Source organism: Gadus macrocephalus, chromosome 13 (genome assembly GCF_031168955.1).
Source record: "Gadus macrocephalus chromosome 13, ASM3116895v1".
NCBI classification, from domain to species: Eukaryota; Metazoa; Chordata; class Actinopteri; order Gadiformes; family Gadidae; genus Gadus; species Gadus macrocephalus.
In genome coordinates this window covers 15,206,148-15,227,581 of record NC_082394.1, presented here as the reverse complement: position 1 = coordinate 15,227,581, position 21,434 = coordinate 15,206,148, and the positions used below count along the sequence as shown (strand labels likewise).

Sequence of the window (21,434 nt, the reverse complement as noted above, 5' to 3'; positions counted from 1 at the left end):
ACTGGTTACCTTAACACCGTGGACCACAACACAAGAAAAGGAAAGGGTAGAAAACGAAAAGCTGTACGTTTTTCCGACACCGATAACAACCTCTGTGGTCCTGTCTCTGTGGTGAAATTGTAATTGAAAGGAAAGCCGAGGGCAGAATTGCTGGATAAGGGAAAGACAGGTTTTTCTGGGCAAATTTCATATTCAGAACCGATAGGGTTACACTCAAGAGGAAGACGACCAGACACATCTGATACCTTTGAGTGTGAAGGTACAAAGCCACCAAACTTAACATAATCATGAAAATGAGAATAGATTAAAAGGGTAGAACAACCCTTGCTGTGTTAGGGTAAGGACTTACTAAACCAGTGCAACATTTTTTTAGCACACGGACGATACAACAGTGATCCTGTGCTGACTTATTTCCCGGAAGCCTCTGTAGATGTTCTCAAATCACAACTGGACGGTAATCGGATATCGGCGACGTTCTGCCTCGTACCAGTACTCAAATTTAGCATGGGGTAAGGTCAATAACCCGCTGATTAATTGCATTCGATTGGCTCTATTTATACAGTTTGATTTAATAATGGTGCCCCAGCCCCCTCCGGCCCCCCGAGGTTGTGTTTATAGTTCAGTCGGGTGAGTGGCAGCTGTCAGCGTCCGGCTGGGGGGGTCAGGACATGTGGTCTGGCTCCCTGATTATTTGTACTTGAGACTCGGAGATGAATGATGACTCCACACACACACACACACACACACACACACACACACACACACACACACACACACACACACACACACACACACACACACACACACACACACACACACACACACACACACGCCTACACACAAACCGCCCCTTGGCTCTGTTTATGTGTGCGTTTGATTTGAGTGTGCGTGTGTGTGTGTGTGTGTGTGTGTGTTTGTGCAAGTGTATATGAGTCCGTGTGGGTGTGTGTGTGTCTGGGTGTGTTTGTAGGCCTGTGTATGTGAGTGTAGGTGGGTTTTCCATTTTATATGATGAATGCATGTCCTATGCACACATTCACCCACACACACACACACACACCCACACACACACACACACACACACACACACACACACACACACACACATATATAACTGACCACACACATACAAACACATCACAAGCTCGCACGTATCACACATCACATGCCAACAAACCCAACCACACACAGACACACACACATTCCACGGGACAAGTCCTTTTGTGAAGCGACTTGTCAGCAACTCCGTGGCGTGTGTTTGTTGTCGGAGTGGGTTCTGGATGATAGGACCATCTGTCAGCTGAGGCGGGAGGGAGTGTGTGTGTCTGTGTGTGTGAATGTGTGTGTGGAAGCAGCATAGCAACAACAAACCTTATGGAAACAATCTGCGTCACCAACTTGAGGGTAAACTGTATGTAATATGTAATCCAATGTTGTTTATGGTCGGCGTGGGATTATGGGGGATCCTAATGTATGCTTTGATAAGGGGGTCTAACGTAAGTGTCAGCACTTAAGTGTCACTAACATGTGCCAACAGGGCTCCCCACAGATCGGAGGCCCCCCTGTAATGACTTCTAATACAATGGGGGTCTTTTTCCCTGCGGCAAATCCATCAGTACTCACCGTGATACAGACCGTGACCATAGTTACAATACTTTGGCTGTAACGGATAACGGAGGCTCCTCGCTCGGAGTCAGAGGAAGTAAGTAAGTAAACATACGCCGCGTTCGCTTCAAAGCCCGATCAAATCTGCTCTAGTTTAGCACTTAATGAATTTAAGCTCCATAACATGGACCGAGAATCCCCCTGCATTAGCCCTCTGAGGCTGTCCCGGAGACAACGCTAACCGTTGCCCCCGACCACATCAGAGCCCTGGCTCTGGGGGGAAATGTCTAATCGAGCTAATAGTGAATACCACTGATGCACAAATAAGATGACATCAGCAGAACGCCGTGGAGCACACAGATTGCTTGCAGCTTGATATTTTCTACTCTCTCTCTCGTGCTCTGGACCATGGTGTTTCACAATATCCACGGGCCTGTTCCTCTTAACCCAGAGATCCAGATCCAGGTCTATAAAGGTGTCCGCTAACGGCAAGGACCAGAGGATCACCAGGTGACCAGATGACCAGATGACCCAGGCTTTTGGAATGGCAGAAAGTCTTCCCTGAGTCCATCATTTTACTCCGGGGAAGATTGCCAAAATCAAGCATTATTGTTCAGGAAGAATGACACCCATGCACCTCACTTCCTAATAGAGACAGAAAGACAACTGTTATCTTCATGGCTCGGCTAGGCTAAGGCACTGGTGTTCATGGTTTATTTAAGTGATGATAATCTTCCAAATCCTAAACAAACCGCATAATACCACAATGAGATTAGAGTTTTGAGCAGAAAAGGGCAGTTGGGGAGGTGTGCGAATTCGAATGCTCTCCTTATTGCAAAACCCTATTGGTGCATGACCTCTGGTGCACCAGCATGCTAAGCCCGGAGCCTTCTGGAACCAGGAGCGGTGTAAAAGCATGCCTCGCTAAACTCTCAAGGCAGACCCATTACGTCGAGTTGGGTTTAGGGCTCACTCGTTGGGGGGTCCCCACCCCACACAGAGGGGGGCTTTGTTTGCTGAACGTGCAGATTTCAATGCGTGGAAAGGCACACGGCTCTATCGGGGCTGAAAGTGCGCCACTGCGGCAACATGATCCGTGGCGAGCTCCCTGAACGGACGAGTTTACTGCATGCACGAGCATGCCTGCACTAACACACATAGACCGGCATTACTCACGCATACACAGACACAGACACACACACACACACACACACACACACACACACACACACACACACACACACACACACACACACACACACACACACACACACACACACACACACACACACACACAGGTAAACGCTAATACACAGAGACATGCAGTGACACACACACAGACGCACCTACATACACGCAAATCCATAGAGGCACACAACGACACATGAAGAGATGTAGATCACGACACACACAGATGCACAAGTGCAAGCCAACACAAAGACACACAGGCATTTCACAAACATCCACACGGGTGCGTAGCGGAAAAAGGGAAATTGTTTCCTTTCCACGCTTTTCTCCCCCCATCTTTCAGCTTTTCTTTCCCTCTCCTGGATCCTATCGTCTGCATCTACCCACAGGCGTACAGGTGCTCCACACAGAGCATGTGGTACAGAGGAGAAGAAGGACGATGAAAGCAGGCTTCTCTGGCATTCAACGTCCTCATCCATCATCCCGGTCGGACGAGAGACGATCCATCCCCCCCCCCCCCCCCCCCCCAGCTCTCTGCTCTGCAGTCTGATGAACACAGACAATCCCTCCATCTGTGTAACCCCCCCTCCACCCCTCAGCCTCCACACCCCCGCCCCCCCCCACCCAGACAGACCATGGGGTACCTGGGCCACGGACGAGAGACCTTGTCGCCAACAATGCTCTCAAACAAAACCAGTCTGGGGACCCACAAGGGAGAGGGAGGGCTGGGTGGTGGTTTAAGGAGAGAGGAGGAAAATGCCTTTGGGGAAGAGGAGAAGGCAGAGACACCCAAATCCAGTTGTATCTGAAATGTAACCGTCTACTACTGCCAACTACTGAGAGTTGTTATACATGTTACGGTCACGCTAGAGAGAGGAGCAGGCAGAAGAGATAGACACATAGACACTCAGATAGATAGACATTCAGATAGATAGATAGATAGACATTCAGATAGAAAAATAGATAGATAGATAGATAGATAGATAGATAGATAGATAGATAGATAGATAGATATGATTGTGATGTAAAGGTGATAAGAGAGAAGAGAGATAAGAGGTAAGAGAGAAATAATAGCAGTTGCAAGCTGTTGAAGTTATATTACAGTGAGCTCAAACACAATTATTCTCCAATTCATTTGGTTTTGTATCCGCTTGACAGCGGTGAAAGCCTCAGTCGTCCCTGAAGGCAATACCATGTCTGAACCAATTCTACTTTCTATCACAGGCTGAAGCTGAACGAACTGAAACTCAACAGCATTTAAAGCAAAAAAAAAAAATCCTTCACATTTGCAAGAACATTCTTTCTCTCCGAGGGGTCTTTCATTAACAGCCTTGTCATGGAGACCTTTCGGTCAGGCAGGTCTGACTTACGTCTTGACGGGAGCAGAGAAATCATGCCTCCAATTATTGGCGGCTTTAAGGGCTTGGAGTGGAGGAGGCCTCCTGAAGCATCTGTGCAAGGCCGTAATCGAGTGTGGTTGTGTGTGTGTGTGTTTGTGCGTGCGTTTGTTTGTGTGAGCTTCAATGTCTTAAGGTGTGCATGTATGTGTGCGAGTGTGTGTCTGTGTGTGCATGAATGTGTGTGTGTGTGTGTGTGTGTTTGTTTATGTATGTGTCCAGGGGGTTCATGGGTATGTGTGTGTGTTTGGGTGTGTGTGTGTGTGTGTGTGTGTGTGTGTGTGTGTGTGTGTGTGTGTGTGTGTGTGTGTGTGTGTGTGCGTTTGTTTAAGTATGTGTGTGGCATGGGGAGGATGCATGTGTTTGTGTGTGTGTGTGTGTGCGCGCGCTATTCTCCTGTTGGAGAAGCTCCCACCTTGAACCGTTATACAATAGCGGTTTATTGTCTGCTTGCCATGTAAAACATGGAATGTAGATTGAAAACCAACAAAGCATTATATCTGGGCCAGCACTTCTTCAACCAATCAGATCGTTGGGCTGCTGGAGATGTTCTGTTGGACATGCCAGAACACATAGGGCATGGTTTACTTTAGAGAAATGTACCTAAGAGATTACGTTGGATTACACTGCACAACCGAAATCTCATATCTGAGTCATCAGAAAATGATATTAGCTCATGATGTCGTCTTTATGTGACTTCACCCAAAACGGAATTCATGCGTAGATGGTTCCACTTCTCACACTTTGAGTTCAACGAGAAGTACCCGCAATTTAGGAAAGAGTATGGCTTGTGTGTTTGGACTCAAAAGTTCACAGTTCACCTTTCATGAAACTTTCCTGGCAAAACCCACGAGAACCCGGCGAGTGGCTTGGATCATGGAAAGATCCGGCCTGTCTGTGTGTAACGCAGCGGTAGAGAGGGAGTGAGAAAAGAGAGAGAGAGAGAGAGCGACGGACGGAGAGAAACAGCACACACATGCACACACACACACACACACACACACACACACACAGAAACACATACGCAAGCAAACCTACGCAAACGAACACACACACACACATACACACACAGACACACACAAAAACACACGCATGCACACATTTACAGACGCACACACTTACACACAAATATGTACACACACACACACACACACACACACACGTTGGCCGCAGTTAACGCAATGCACATTAGTTGAGTGTAATCTGGGTGTTCCAGCCCACCGCATATTTCTTTGGTTTCAAATTGGCTGAATGAAAGGAGAGGTGGGGGATGCCAGTGGTGGAGCAGAGCATGTTAGCGCTTGAAGCTTACTCAAGTCCCAGTTGGAAAGCACTGAGCACCAGGAGACCCCAAGAGGAGGAGGAGGTGGGAGTAGAGGCACAGCGGTATGGAGAGAGGAGGAGAAGGAGCAAGAAGGGGAGGAGGAGGAGGTTAGGAAGAGGGGGAGGGAGGAGGAGGATGAGGAAGAGGAAGAGTAGGAGGAAGATGAGGATGAGGGGGGAGGGGGGAGGGGAGAAGGAGTGGGAGGAGGAGGGAGGAGTGATCAGGATGTGTTGCAAAATGACGAATTTGGGTTCGAGCTGAGCATTGTGCAAGTTATATCTCGGCCTACCATCTCACAAACATTCGGGATATGTGGAAATCACGGGGGCCAGAACCAGGGCAGACCACCACAACCGGCACATTTGTGGATATTGATTGATAAATCAGAAGGCGACTACATTGCCCTACCAGGTTCATTCAGTGTAGATCTCCTGACAGAGAACGCAACGTATTATCTGGTGGATCCTGTTGGCAGGGATCCAGAATGGAAGCCGTACTGACACAACCACTTCCCCGGGCTAGTTTCCATCGATGGGGTGTGTGCGTGTGTGTGTGTGTGTGTGCGTGTGTGTGTGTGTGTGTGCATGAATGTGTGTGTGTGCCTGTGTGTCTGTGTGTGTGTTTGTGTGCGTTCACTCCCAGGAATGGCGGAGTGATAATTAGGGAGCTGGAGAGGTGGCGCGCACTCACACATCACAGGCGGTGTCTTTTCTTGTCAGAAAAAAGCCTGGCCAAATATTTTGAATGCTGTAAATGTAACAATGTAACAAAAAAAAATTTGCCCTGCAGTAAAGTACTTTTATTTTAATTGGATATTGAAATATACGTGGTATACAGGGTTTTATATATGTTAATATAAGTTTGGGGGAAACGTCAGCTCCGTCTTTGGCCTGTTCTTCACCTAGTCAACGGTTGCCCTGATTGTCATCGGTTCAGAAACCATTACTTTATGGAAGTTGTGGACATCCAGTGTTTGACATTTTTGTCGTTGTTCCATACTTATTGTGTATATAACTGTGGCCAACTTGCCTTTTAAACTTTCTATAATGGGTTCGTTTTGCAGAGCACTTTTCAAGACTTTTTCTTTTAAGGGTGTTTATTTTTCATTCATTTTATCCGGGAGTAATGAACTCTGGAGCTATGGCTGAGCTTTCGCCTTCAGAACATTTCTGTCTGCCAAGCTGATTACAACACAAGGAGCCGTTTCATTCTGTCCAAGCCCACTCCGAGTCTTCAACTGGTGTCCTTTTAAACCTCCTGTAGTAACGCTCAGGGAGAGCTCCAACTTGTATTTTTTAACTGTGGTGGATGAGTCTTTGAGAAAGGAGAGTATATAAATAGCTGTTGTTATATTTCTCTCAGCTTCCCTTTTTTTACGGTTGTTAATTTCAACTCGATATTTTGTGTGGTATGTAACTGTTGGGTGTTAACACATTTGCACCACCTGGCCAATGTCCAGACCAAGCTGTTAAACCAACAATTACCTTCTTGTTAGAGCCTCTTTATTCTCACACCCAGAGAGGTGGACCGCCAGGCGTTTGAGTTTAGAATCAGAATCCAATGGCTTTGATAGCGAGGCCTAAAAATAAATCTGCAGGAATCCAGGTGCCCCGCATCTCAGGGTGTGCGCTCCCCTCTGCCCGTTGTCTCCTTATCTCCCACCTCACCGCTTTCCCACGCTGACTTCCCGCATGTGACGGATAAAGAGAGCCTCTAATGCATGGGCCGACCAGGGCGCAGACTGAAGGACACAGTAGCTGTCAGAGATGAAGGCCTTTGCCCGATGCCTGGTGACTGTCTGGAGGAGGGGGGGGGGGGGGCCCGGGGGCCGACTGGTCACCCTTCTTAGGGTTCCCAGTTCAGCCCTCAAACACACACGCTCCTCCTGACGAGGGGGGGGGAATGTCGGCCCCCGTGCGGCCCCTACACTCCCTGCTCCCTCGGCGGCGTCTATCAACATGTTTTCTGTTCAAATATTAACATGAGACCCATTTGGGTTTGTCTCCGCTGCCACGCTTCAAAGCCTGCGGAGGGGTGACCTCACCGCCGAGGAATGTGTGTGTGACTTTGTGATCACTGCACGTTGGCAGGCGCTTTGGATCGACGCAGCTCAACGATAACGGCATAAACGCAATACAGCTGTGGCTGGGGGTTTCATGCAGTGTGTTTGTGTGTTTGTGTACGCGTGTGTGTGTGCGTGTGTGTGTGTGTGTGTGTGTGTGTGTGTGTGTGTGTGTGTGTGTGTGTGTGTGTGTGTGTGTGTGTGTGTGTGTGTGTGTGTGTGTGTGTGTGTGTGTGTGTGTGTGTGTGTGTGTTAGGGTTTTGCGTGTTTGTGTGTGGCAGTTTATTAAGGAGGTCCGAAGCTCTTTCTGTCACATCCGATGGGACGCATGGCTGGACAGATAATGGCAGACACAAGAGGACTGTGGCTGGAGGAAAGGTTAAGGAGATACCATCTGACCTTCTGTTGCAGCACAGTGTTCTCCCCCTCCCTCCCTCCCTGTCTCTGAGTCTGGGTCTGAAGCCTCAGTGTGTGTCTGCTGGTGTACCTAGTTAAGTAAGACACGCCATTGTGTTATTAAAACTCATGTCTCACACGGTTCATCGGTTTGGTTTCAACACGTCCAACCTGGCAAAAGAACTGGCACACAAGGCAGATCAACGTGTGGATGTTTTACTTATTAACCATGAGTCGGTTTAAGGAGACAGACAAATTGCTGTGAGTAACAGAAAAGAGTTGAACGGCTATGATTCATAATTGGTTCTTATTAGACAAGACTTTGACACTTGCCAAGAATAATTATTCAAACTTAAGAGTGGCTTATCAATTCTTCATTTAAGATTAGGTCAAGAATGTACATTTGATGAAACATTGTGTTGGTTTTCTGTTGTGGTAAGCCTTGTATTTCTTTAAGGGCACTCTCCAATCAACCCTTATCTTTGTGCACGGCAGAAAATGTACTCCCAAACAGCAGACCGCATTCTGCGTGTTCCGCCTTCAATGCCACAGTATTTAGAATAATTATCTTTATTTGCAGAGCCAAAGAGCTTTTCAAAACGCACATTACCAAGTAGGCATACAAGGGCAGCAAAATAAATGTTATAAAAATCAACAGGTCATCAGGCATAAAATAAGACAGATAAAAACTATTTGGTTTAAAAAAAAAAAGAAAGAATTAAAGAAAGGAGCACCTACTGAGCCGACCTGATTTCCTTTTAGTGTCATCATTCGTTGCTCGGGAAGCCCTTAACCCTTGTCCACTCACATGCACCCCTGAGATGGGGAACTGGGGTTAGGGGGGTGAGGGCCTGCGGAGGGGTGAGTATGGAGGAGTGGTACCAACTCTATAATTAGAAGACACTCCAAAGCCTCCCATGTCCAGCGACTCCCCCTAGTCTCGCTAATGGCACCAATTTGTATTCACTGTCAGCTCTGATGGGCTCTCGGGCAGAGAGACGGTCTTATCACAGTACCTCCGGCTCCTATAGCCATCACTCTCTCTCTCTTTCTCCCCCTCCCTCGCTCCTGTTGTCTGCTGTACGGCCCTCGTCCTGATGGACAGGCAGGGGAGACCGGTGGAGTAAAGCAAGAGAGGGGTGGGGGGCTGGAGGGGAAGGCGGGGGAGGTGTCGGCCCAGACACAACCGGAGGGGAAAAATAAGGTTGTTTGGGGACGACGACACACATCGATCTTGTGACTGAGAACAGAACGGGCTCCGACTTGTCTTTTAGAATTGTGGTGGAACGGGCCAAACAGAGAGAAGGAGAGGAAACGATAGTCTAAACTGCACTGATCGTAGAAAACACGGGAGGTACTCTTAATTCAGATTAAGCCCTGACCTCAAATCCATTTTAAGTCCATTCATGAAGTTGAAGGATAAGCTGGATCATATTTGACCAAACAGCCTTGTATGAGTCAACACCTACAAAAACACCTCCACCTTCAAGCTAGAGAGCAAAACAAATGAAACAGGAAGAGAAGAGAAGAAGACCGCCGATGAGATACTCCCAAGACGGGCTGGAGCTAATGGTGCACATCTGCACAAACACAGCTAAACGTGGCCTTCGTCAGCAGCGTCTGACTCCACGGCGACACATCCTGACCCCAATCACCCGTCCTATTTATCCAACCGTCTAACGAATCCAACCCACTTCCGTAGGTTCACATGAGGTCATCGGTGTTTGGTCGCGGCAGCTGAAACAATTCTATTTTCCTTGGCAGGTGAATTGCGTTACAATCTCATGATTACCATCCGCGTTTAGATTTAGATATGGTCCTACTAGCTTGAAAGCCCGACGCCGCGAACCTGCCTGAGAGGGAACACAAGGTACACCTGGCGAAGATATCTCCATCGCACATCTCGACATGTGTCATCGCAGACAGGCGGCTCCCATTTGTGATCAGAGCTGGCTTCCTTGCACGATATGGGAGTGTGTGAGCAATGCTCGTGTAGCGTCTATTCAAAACTATGAATAAAAAGGTCGGCTGGTATTCCAGCCAAGCGTTTTAGCAGTTCACTGGAGTGGAATGGGATAAGGGATGTTTTCATTTGACCAGTTCTGAAAGTTGTGCTCGGACAAGTCATCCGTATTGGATTCATTTGTAGGCCTGTATTCGGAGGCCTATGACCAGAGGCCATTCACAGCACTAGATATATGTCCATCTATATGCAGGAGACGGGATCACCAGCCCAGATGCCTGGTGATCCCACCTGTCACCAATGGGGCCGTTCCAGTCTGTCCGCCGTGGGATGAAAGCCCTGGTTTGAACCCGGCGCCGTGTGCTCAGTGAAGGGCTGCTTCTGTGTAATCTGGTCAGCAGCGCTGGGAGAATGCTGTGGTACGAGGCCAGGAGACGTGAGAAGGTCAAAGGTCAGCCGGCAGCAGCACTAGTAGCAGAAGTAGCGGTGGCGGCGGCGGCGCTTTATAACCTGGTTTAATCTGGGATTAGCTCAGGGTCAGGGTTATCTCTCCGGGTCTGAGTGGAATCAGCAAACAGGGATTGCCGGGGGTAAAGTGGCATTATGGGATGGCCTGTCCGGAATCCCAATGAAGCTGTGTATTCAACAGGGGAACACAAAGGGAAGTAGACTAGGTTTGTTTGTGCGAGGGTAAGTGTGTGTTCGCCCTGATAATGACCGCCGTTCTATACATTATCTCTTACTTCAGCCATGGATCTACATTCCTCACCCAGGAATATGCATTCCGTCTGGTTTTCTAATTGTGTTGATTCCAAAGTTAGAGTTAGTAAGTTAGTAAGCCACCAACCCACACGCACCCATGCACGCATGAACATACACATACCCCCACACAACCACACGCACACACATCCACACAGACGCAGGGAGGAGATGGCGTGAGAGGGCGACATGGGGAACCCAGATGATTAGGTGATTACCTAAACGGCTTTGAGATGCAGCCATGTAGCCTGGAGGTAAAAGTCACTTGACTAAAAGAAAACAATGACTTTCTCTGATCTATCATCTTACTCTGGTTAGTCTCAGCTGTTTCGGGGGTGGGGGTGGGGTTGGGGGTTCGGAGGGTGGAACAACTGGTAAAGCACATTTAGTGGACCAGAGTGTCCTTGGTCTGAATTATGTCTGATCTAAGAATGTTTTGAACCGCACTATGATCAAACTTATAATTTGCAATGAAACAAGGTTTTCAAGTATTCACAGATCATTACTTAATGTTTGGGATATTATAATAAATGTCAAACTTCTCTACACAGATCTATGAAACTTTTCACTTCACAAAAATACACAAAGGTCTCCCATCTGCAACACAGAACCACTTCAACCGAAAGCAGACCTCGAAGATAACTAAAACAAGCAGTTCAAACTATTAAAAAACCTTTCTCTGTCTGTCTCTGTCTCTCTCTCTCTCTCTCTCTCTCTCTCTCTCTCTCTCTCTCTCTCTCTCTCTCTCTCTCTCTCTCTCTCTCTCTCTCTCTCTCTCTCTCTCTCTCTCTCTCTCTCTCTCTCTCTCTCTCTCTCTCTCTCTCTCTGTCTCTGTCTCTCTCTATCTCTCTCTCTCTCTCTCTCCGGTGCATCCTTCGACACGCATCTCCAGCTCCACAGGACTCCCGGACAGCGGCTTAACGCTGCGACCTCGGCCCCCCCCGTTTCAACGGCTCCTGTGGATACAAACACCTTGTTTGCCCAAGCAGCATGGGGCCGCAGTGTGGGAGGGCCGACGGTGACAGCGGCTTCCTGAGAGCCGTAGGAAGCCGGGGTCGTTGTGCAACAGTAGCCATTGTGGCCCTGCCCCAGCCTTCTCCCTCCCACGGGCCCTCCTGAGGCTCTGGCACTCTGGGCTGGCCTACGTGGTGCAGACTCAGCGTTTGTCTCCCCCACACCCACGCTTCGAGGCGGGGCCATTGGACAAAACATGAAACTAAAAGAGTGGGACAGCAGGAAATCCACCAAACCGGCCCCTGTTTTGTTGCCTTTCTCTCCTGAAGCCAGCCCTTCTGGATGGCCACCCTTCAGATCAGTCACAGCCAAGGGAGAGGCATGGGACGGTGATGGGGGTCTGTTATCCCTTCCATTGATAGAGGGGGAGATAGCATCAGTCGCGTTTAGAGAGCGCACCCTGATTCCCAGGCAGCGGGGACAGGAAGTGGGATTAGTGACTCCCTTTCAGACTTCAACTCAGGCTGAAAGTTGTCTTTGTCCTCCATCGGTGAGGGGTGGCTCATCTGAACTGAAGTCGCTTAGTTCTTATGTAAGCAGGGGCTGGTGTTTTTCGGCAGCGTGATGCAGTGGTCTCTGGTCCCCTCCACTAAGGACCAAGCCTCAGCACGGGTCGATGGCACATCTCTGAAACGCTGTGCGTTACCATGGCTACGGCAGGTCACAAGGTTAACCCTTGTCGCATTTAGAGCGATAACACCTTCCCCGGTGTGGCGGGCATCAGCTGGGGGCCACGAAGAGTCACGAAGCAGACCCCAGCGAGCCGGTGGCTCCCATGATGGTTTGAGCTGGCCTGGACGTTAGCCTGGTTGATTTAAGAGGCCTTTCTCCGCTCCTTGCCCCTTATCCTCTTATGGAGAATCAACGAGATAATAGGTTACATTCTCAGGACGTAAGGCGCTCCATCTGTTGTGCCGCACCTTGCCCTTGACAGACCAACGACAGACTGGGGCTGTTCCTATGGGGTTCAACTGGAGCATTTAAAGCCTAATCATTTAATTCAATAAAACTCTCTGCCACTTTCACTTTAGTGATTTAAATCTGATTAGTTCACTTTGAAGGCTGAATTAGTTGCAGATATAATGACTGATTAAACTTCTTCATTCATATCCTTCACTATGTGTCAAGATGGTATTCATCCTTTATCTGTGCTAGTGACCTACATTTAGTTTTGGGCCGTGCTCCGTTGTCATGTAAGGTAGAGTTGGTGATTGACAAGGGAGGGAGGGAGAGTGTGTGTGTGTGTGTGTCTGTGTGTGTGTGTGTGTGTGTGTGTGTGTGTGTGTGTGTGTGTGTGTGTGTGTGTGTGTGTGTGTGTGTGTGTGTGTGTGTTTGGTGTTGGTGATGGTGATGGTGGTGGGGGTTGGGTGGAGGGGGGGGGGGGGGGGGTCACTGAGTTTACCAAGCCGATTTAGCCATCCCAGTTTGTCACTGGTAATCTCCATGAAGCAAACAGAGTGATAAAGGCCGGCTGATAGCTGCGGGACATGGGTAGAGCGAGCATAACGAAGAGCTTGACGGGAAGGGTGAGAGAGAAAGAGTGCTAGGTGAGAGAGTGAGAGAGAGGTTCAGGGGGGTTGACCCGCTTTCTCAGACGGATCGGACCCAAAATATCCATGACATGCACCTGTTTGCACGCACACACCTATCTACTGCAGCACAATGGCAGCACACACAGTCTTAGAAATGTCCATACAATGGAAGCATTAAAAACAACATGATCATTTCGTATCACATATAATATGATGAATACAGTTCAACAATGTCCTGCGCTCATCCTATGAGGACAGAGCGAAGACACGCTACAAATTGAGGGGGTAAAAAACAAACGTATGCATGTTTTTCCTTAAAGGATCACAGCAGCAGGAAAGCAAGACTCGTGTGAAAGGTTCACATCGCCACTGCGCCCCCGGTACGCATCCTGTTGGTGTTGGCTTTGGCTACTTCATCCGAGTCTTTCCCTTTACAATACCCAGTATGGCTCTTAAAACAATTTGTGACCATTTAATTTAATTTTCAACCCTGGAAATGTGCTTTTTACATCAGCGGTGCCGTCTCCAGCCCCAAGCCAAAACATTCATTACAGAAAGGGGCTTTCTCTCCAGCGCTTCTTGTGGAGTCTGAAACTCCTCTGACATCTCCCGGGCCCCCAACCACCGCCCAGGTACTGGGTTTCTTCTCAGATACTCCGACAAAGATGTTGTCTGTCGACATGCATTTGATAATGAGCCAAATGGTGCTTTTGTTGACAATGTCGCCAACGTTAATCCAGGCAATACACTTTGGATGTTCATAACAGCAACGTCTTGCATAAAGAACTTTGTGATGTGTAATGGGTCACATGAGTCAAAGTGCTTACAGTTTGTGTGTGTATGTATATGTATATGACGTATTCCTTTTTTCCCATAGAAGAAAAGGGAAAGTCTTTCTTTTGATAAATGTACTTATTGTAAGTTGCTTTGGATAGAAGTGTTTGCTAAATGCCCTAAATGTTAATATAAGTAATAAAGAGAACATAACATAAACAGGATCAAAGTGCTGAGCATGGACCATAAAAGCTGACTCTCTCTCTATGTCACTCTCTCTGTCTCTCCCTCTGTCACTCTCTGTCTCTCTCTCCCTCTCTGTATGTATCTCTCTCTGTCTCTCTCTCTCTATGTCACTCTCTCTGTCTCTTCCTCTGTCACTCTCTGACTCTCTCTCCATCTCTGTCTATGTATCTCTCTGTCACTCTCTCCGTCTCTCTCTCTGTTACTCTCTCCCTATCTCTCTATGTCACTTTCTCTCCCTCTGACACTCTCTCCCACTCTCTCCCTCTCTCTCCCTCTCTCTCCCACTCTCTCCCTCTCTCTCCCTCTCTCGCGCTTAGATCGATTCTTTCAATCTCTTCACACCAGCTTGTGTGCTTCTGCTCTTTGGGGCTAAGGCCGCGACTACCTGTCTGATTGAAGGGTCTGCTCTCGGGTCGTTACAGCAACATCTGCAGCAGGCCAGCTGTCATCTCCCCTCATCACTTGATTGCCCCTCAGCCCTCTCTGTCCCGACGGTCGCAGTCTCAAAGTGACCTTGATGGATTCATCTCAGCTGCCAATCATTGATTACTAGTCCGTTTTACATATTAACACATTAACGTGTACGGGGCTTAGGGGCTCACCCGCAACCCCATCAAACCCTTTCAATGTTCGATCAATATAACTCCCCCTGCAAAAACACAGTTTGAGTGGCTATTAAAGAACATTGCCCCTTAGGGAGGCACAAGAAGGTTTAAGGTTGACAGTAAATCAAACTGACAACAGAGTAGCACACAACAACCCAAACACCACGAGTACACTATTAAAACCAAGATGCATCAACTTGGCCTGGATAGGCCTGATTGGCCTAAAATATTGTCTCTGTGTGTCCCCTCCAGCTGGCATGAGGAGATAACGGGGTTGGACACGTGTGTGGTGACCGCTCCAAATAGAAGACTCCAAACAACAGCCACATCCAAAGGTGGTTGCTGGTGTGGCATCGAAACAGAAAGGGTTAGTCTTTAGATGCCAGAAGTCAGTTAATGTTCCTTGTTGTTGAAAGACTATAGCCCAATAGAGCGGTCGACCAAAGTCCACTCCAGAAGTGGTGATCATAAGGCAACTATTAATTAATCACAACCTTATCGTGATGAGTTATTAAGTGCCAGCATGTAACACCATATCATAACCCTGATCCCCATCCTGATTCTTGGTGAGTCTCATTAACAACAGAGTCCGGGGTGAATCCCAGCCAGGCTTGTTTCTCCAATACACCTAAAAGCAGGTCAGTTTTTTCTCACTCAAAACATCGACCAATAGTGTCGCACCTCTCTGACTCCAATCAGGTGCCCCTACCTCCCCCTTCTCCCTCCTCCTCCTCCCCTTCCCGACACGTTGCTGAGTGCATCAATCCATCCGCCTTATCTCATCCTAATGGCGAAGACGGCTTCAGAATCCGCCAGCAGCCACAATCTCCTGGTTGGCGCCACAGTGCATGCCGAGGTCATCGCCTTACCCCCACTCTCCCAGCGCTGAGATACAGACCCCCCCCCCCCCCCCCCCCGGATCATTCTTCTTCTGCCTCGTGGTCCCGCTTCCCTCCAGATTAACTAGGTTCATGCTCCTGTCTCTCCTCAAAGTGGTATAATATATATCCATACCCGTGTCTTTTTATCGTCTTAAAACATAAGAAGCTCATGTTTCGTACCTGGTACATTCACGCCATCATCCCCCCCCCCCCCCATGATGCGAAATAGCCTCGCCACGAACCCATGCTGGGTTGTGGTCCATTTTTTTCAATGGACCACAAAAGAGACTTTTTTAACTTTGTGTTGAAATGGATGACATGCCAACCAATCCACTGTCATGACTCTTGGTCCTAGCAGCACAACAGTAAACAGCAGGGAGTGTGCAGTGGATGGGGGGGGGCATATTATAGATGAAAGGTGGAATAGACCAGAGGTTCTATACAGAGAGTTCACTGTAGAACACATTCCCTTCTAAGGCCTCGTACAATGTATATCCCTGAGAAGCAAGAAGAAGAGGAAGACAGACTGTTTAGTGTGAGGTGTTATCGGTTGGTCAGCTGGAGCCGGATTTCTTAATAGCTCTTAATTCATCTAGCTGCCATTTTTGTTACTGGGTGGGTAATGGTAAAATGCATTCTGAACACGACTGGAGTGGAAAAATAGAAATATAGATCCAAAGGTTATTCAAGATGTTTCCACCAAACTAACCAATATGAACACCCGGCGAAAGAGGTCCATTTGTCATTATAAACCAAAGAAAATTACTTTGCAAACTATAAAACACATGGCATGATGAATAATATGTAACGATGAATGAATAATACCAATCCAAGCCAATCCTCATATTTGCCCCTATTCCCAATAACACGCTCCCTTTTCGTCTGCTTGTTTAAAGTTAGAATTCAATACTCTACCATATGCCTCCGGTGACACACACACACACACACACACACACACACACACACACACACACACACACACACACACACACACACACACACACACACACACACACACACACACACACACACACACACACACACACACACACACACAAACTGTTAAACCTGCAGACAGCTTGACAGCTGTAGAAAAAATAAAATGGCTTCGCTGAAATCAACCCTCTGCCTTCCCCCCATGAGATTATTTTAATGGCCAGCCAGCCCTGGGTTTAAGTCTGCTTGCCACACCTGACTGCCTTGACATTTGACTGACAGGCAGGAGATCTCAGTACACGCGCCTGAAGGCCAGACCCCTCAGGTGTCCTGGATTCTTACTGGTGCTTAATGGGCAGAGGAACTAAAGCCGGAAGTAGAGATTAAGCAGAGGCTAAAAACAGCTTTTGTTTTGGTGCTAATACCATGATGACAAGTTGTAGAGTTTTCAGCAACAGTTTGACCAGTAGTTACCAGTTCCATCTCATGACGGCCATACCAGCTACTTTTACCACAACATGTAGACAGGAAATGGTTTGTGTGTGTGTGTGTGTGTGTGTGTGTGTGTGTGTGTGTGTGTGTGTGTGTGTGTGTGTGTGTGTGTGTGTGTGTGTGTGTGTGTGTTTGTCTATGTGTGTATACGTGTTAGTGTGTCTGTTTGCGTGCGTGCGTCGTGTGATTGTATGTGTGTCTGCATGTGTATTCATGTGTATTCATGTGTGTGTGTGTGTGTGTGTGTGTGTGTGTGTGTGTGTGTGTGTGTGTGTGTGTGTGTGTGTGTGTGTGTGTGTGTGTGTGTGTGTGTGTGTGTGTGTGTGTGTGTGTGTGTGTGAAGCTGGGGGGCCAGACAAATGAGGGGAAAAACGAAAGAGGAACTGCATTGAAATAATGACATCGATAATTCCCTTCCACAGCCATCGTTGACACACCTCAGAGAAGGATCTGGCTCTGCCCAGCAGTGACCACCCCGACTGGGCACACAGCTTCTATCTGAGGGCAGAGCTTAACGGATTCCCCGCCGCCCACCAAACATAACCCCAAACCCCAGGTCCCCTGTGTTCCAGTGATTACCACGGCATGCTAGTGTTGCCGCTGGTTACGCTATATCATGGTCCGATGCTTGTTGACAATTCTACATCAGTTTAATTTGAAGAAGGGGCAGATCCACGTCTGAGTGGTCTAGGATACAACGTCTCGAAGTGGCCTCTCGGGACATGATCGACGGGTGTAAATGCCAAGCCTCTACCTGGATCACCCCTGATGCATCACCCCGCCCCCTGTGTTTCTGAAAAACATTTTAATTGACGGGGCAATTAGGCAAGACGAGTCAAAACAGAGTACACCCTCTGAATCCTCTTGTGGGAGGATAAGAATAATCTGCTTCCTGCGGCAAATTCATCTCAAGAATGCAAAGTATTCTTCTGAGGCGTGTGGTTTAAGTTGCTGTCGATGCTAGCACGTTGGAAACAAAGGATGCGTGAATAACACAGGTAGTGACGTTAAAGTGTGGACCATCACCCGGGGAAATAACCGCACACGCCTCGTGGTTTTACTTTGCAACCACATAACCATGGCAGTCATGCCTTGGGATTGAATAGCTTTTAAAGAGACACAACTCGAAATAAAGAGACCATGGCCAAACCCTTTTAATATACAGGACATGGATGTAGAACTAATTTCTCTCTCTCTTCCTGCCCTATTCCAGAGACGGAATATAACATGGTAGTCATTTGTGCGGTACGATTCTGGTATATGCACACCCCCATGGAAAAATTCACCGATAGAAAGAGGCTTGACATGTAACGCTCCACAGGTCTGGAAGTGATTCATTGCCAGGGAGGACTTGTTTAACACATAGTGTATCAAAGGCCTCTTTTTAATTTCCTAACAAGCTATGAGGGATGAAGTGGGGACCAGGGCTGTGGCTTCGAGTTACACTGAACCTGCAGCGACCTTCAGGGCCATGGAGCCATTCTTAACACCAGCGGCACACTATTGCACATTTCCACCTCATGTAACAGATTAAAAAACGTCCTTTTGGTGAGCGACGCGATGTGAAATAAAGGCACGCTGGGGCAGCACATGTGCTTTCGAAAAAAGATCTATCTTTCTTCAGCCCCCTGTGGAGGCAGGAAGACAGTGTGAAGCACTTCATCAAACAGGAAGGCTGCGTAGGTGTCAACGGTGAACACTGGACGGCCCGCCCGCCTCCTGGGGCCGTGGAGACAGGGGCTATAATTATGACAATGGTCGTGTCAACATGCATCTCCGTAGATATGAAAGCGGCTATCAACGGAGAAAAATAACCACTTACCAATTACTGGACGATATGTTCTGAAAACAAGATGAAATGCTTTGACGGGTACAACCATCTGATATTTTAAACGTGTGTGCGATTGACGGGAGTCATGACAGCTCCTTTCAGAGCTGAGTGTGAGCTTCCTCTCAGGGAGAGTTCAATCAAAGCAGATGTTCGTGACATCTCAGGGAGAAGCTATTGGCACGAATCTCCTAGCAATGGTGCTAAGAGAGAAAACAAGTTAACTAGAGGTACATAAAAGATCGTTCCTTGATCTAGGTTCTGGGTATACAGTGTTGAAGTTTGCTAACAACATGATGATTTCAATTCATTATTGTGACACAAATAAACATTTGGTCCTGGTTTCGATTGTAAAGCAAGCTTATATGATCAAATAAAACCGCCATAAACGATGACGCTAATTGCTGACATGTTTTTCATAGCACCGGATTGTGTTGCCGTTTTGTGTTAATCTCCCTCAAAAGACTCCCCTTCTGTGTTCCTAGTATACTGTCAGAGCCATGCAAAGTGTAAGAAGTAGGGCCATCAATTTCGTCATATCTGGCTTGTGAAGGAAAAGCACATTTTGCCAAAGCCGTCTCTTAAGGTTGTCAGCGTTTGACTTTTTTCCAGCATTTTGGAAGGGGGGGGGGGGTGGGAAGGGGAAAGGAGGCCTTGAAACTGTGCATGCTTCCTAGTGTCAGGAGACCCGGCTGTAGAAAGACCTGATTGGCTGACAGAACGGACCTGGACTGTAATGGGACTTTAACTAAATTGATTTCAAACCCTAACCAACCCTCCCATACCCCAGCAACAGTCCAAAAGGCATTTCCACGGCAACAAGCATACACGGTTGTTGATCAAAGCCAAACCAAGCCTTACCTCAAATGACGCAGCACTATGTCCTTGGGTTGGCCTATCATGTTCCCCTTTGTATGACAGAATCTTTAACCTTGAGCTCAGACATTCAGATTCTCCCTCCAGTGCATGACCATAACATTTATATGGGGTTGAGGGGGATTTCTGGAAAAATGGCACAATGCACAATCACAAGGAGAAAACAAACTAAAATGTGCTGTTGATTTCATAACCATTTCCACACACAACAGCAAGTCCCAAAATCGCCCTGGAGAGTAAACCCACAAAACACACACCAACCCCTGACGACGCTGTGTGCCCGTGTGACGGCAGCCTTTGCGTCGGTGCGATGCGGCAGTTCATTCCGCGGTGGTTTCCATGCATCCCGCCGGCCCCCAGAGTGTCATTAAAACCTTTGCTGCTCACCTCGCCGCCATCTCGCTCCGCGCTGCTAATTAGTTCCGATCAATTAGCCTCGCTTAAAGCCCGCTTCCAGGTTTAAGAAAACAGGAAGACCCCCCCCCCCCCCCACCCTTGCTCTTTTTTTTGCGCTGCTCTTTCAAACGATGATCTCGGGGTTTGGTTGAAGCTAGTGAGGCGAGGGTTGTTGTTCCTGCCCGGGGGCCTGGGCTAAACACCCGTCATTTACTGTGGGGCCCGGGGGACTAGAAGAGCCACTATTCACCATGGACCCCCTAATCCCACGTGCACCGTGCACCAGATAACAGGAAGGATTATCCCACTTCGTCGTAAGCATTTACCTCAGATCGTTGGCTGTGATATGGAGCCACACGTAACTTTCTTCATTCCCGGTTCATGAATCAAAGTGGTTAACATTATCATTCAGTTTGTAAGCCCATACAAACCAATCTGAATAGGTTGTTTTGTCCAATAATGCCCACAAATGAACATATCCACAAGTTTGGGCAAGCTGACCAGACTGAGGTGTGCAGTGAGAATTTTGAGAGAAGATAGTGGCTGCATTTTAGGCAGTTTGATCATTCTGAATGTTGAGCAACTTGTCTATAATTCATGATGGTTAGTGTAGGAGGGCATTTCGTGTGTATTCATTTGCATTGGACAAAACAAAGATACTTGGATTAGCTAAACACTCGCTTGAAATATAATGGATGTCAAAAGATCCCCAAATGGTGAATTTTGGGAAGTGCTTACTCTTGGAGAGGGCTGATTGGACTGATCTGAACATGAACAAAGTCAGCATTAACCTCTATACAAACTAGACAAATCCTTTAGGAAGCCTTAATGCAAGCTTAGCTTGGTGGTTAATAATGTATGGACAACTTGACACACTGCAGCTGAACAGAGATAAAGAGACAGTGCATGCCTTCCATTGTCCACATTTTCTGTCCAACGATTCAGCCTGTTGTGGCCTGGTCTCTAAACTGCAAAGCTCATCTGCTACCAGTCAATGCGCCATGTGAATGTGTGTGTGTGATTGTGTGCTTGTGTGTGTGTTTGTGTGTTTGTGTGTGTGTGTGTGTGTGTGTGTGTGTGTGTGTGTGTGTGTGTGTTTGTGTGTGTGTGTGTGTGTGTGATATTTCATGTATGTGTGCGTGTGCGTGTGTGTGTGTGTG

General features: G+C 47.8%; 1 protein-coding gene across 1 annotated transcript in view; it reads right to left on the bottom strand.

The window, feature by feature from the left end:
* Window positions 1-21,434, bottom strand: part of LOC132471009 (semaphorin-3F-like) — a 41,949-nt gene that overhangs the window by 8,129 nt on the left and 12,386 nt on the right. The gene's annotated exons all lie outside the window — the stretch shown is intronic.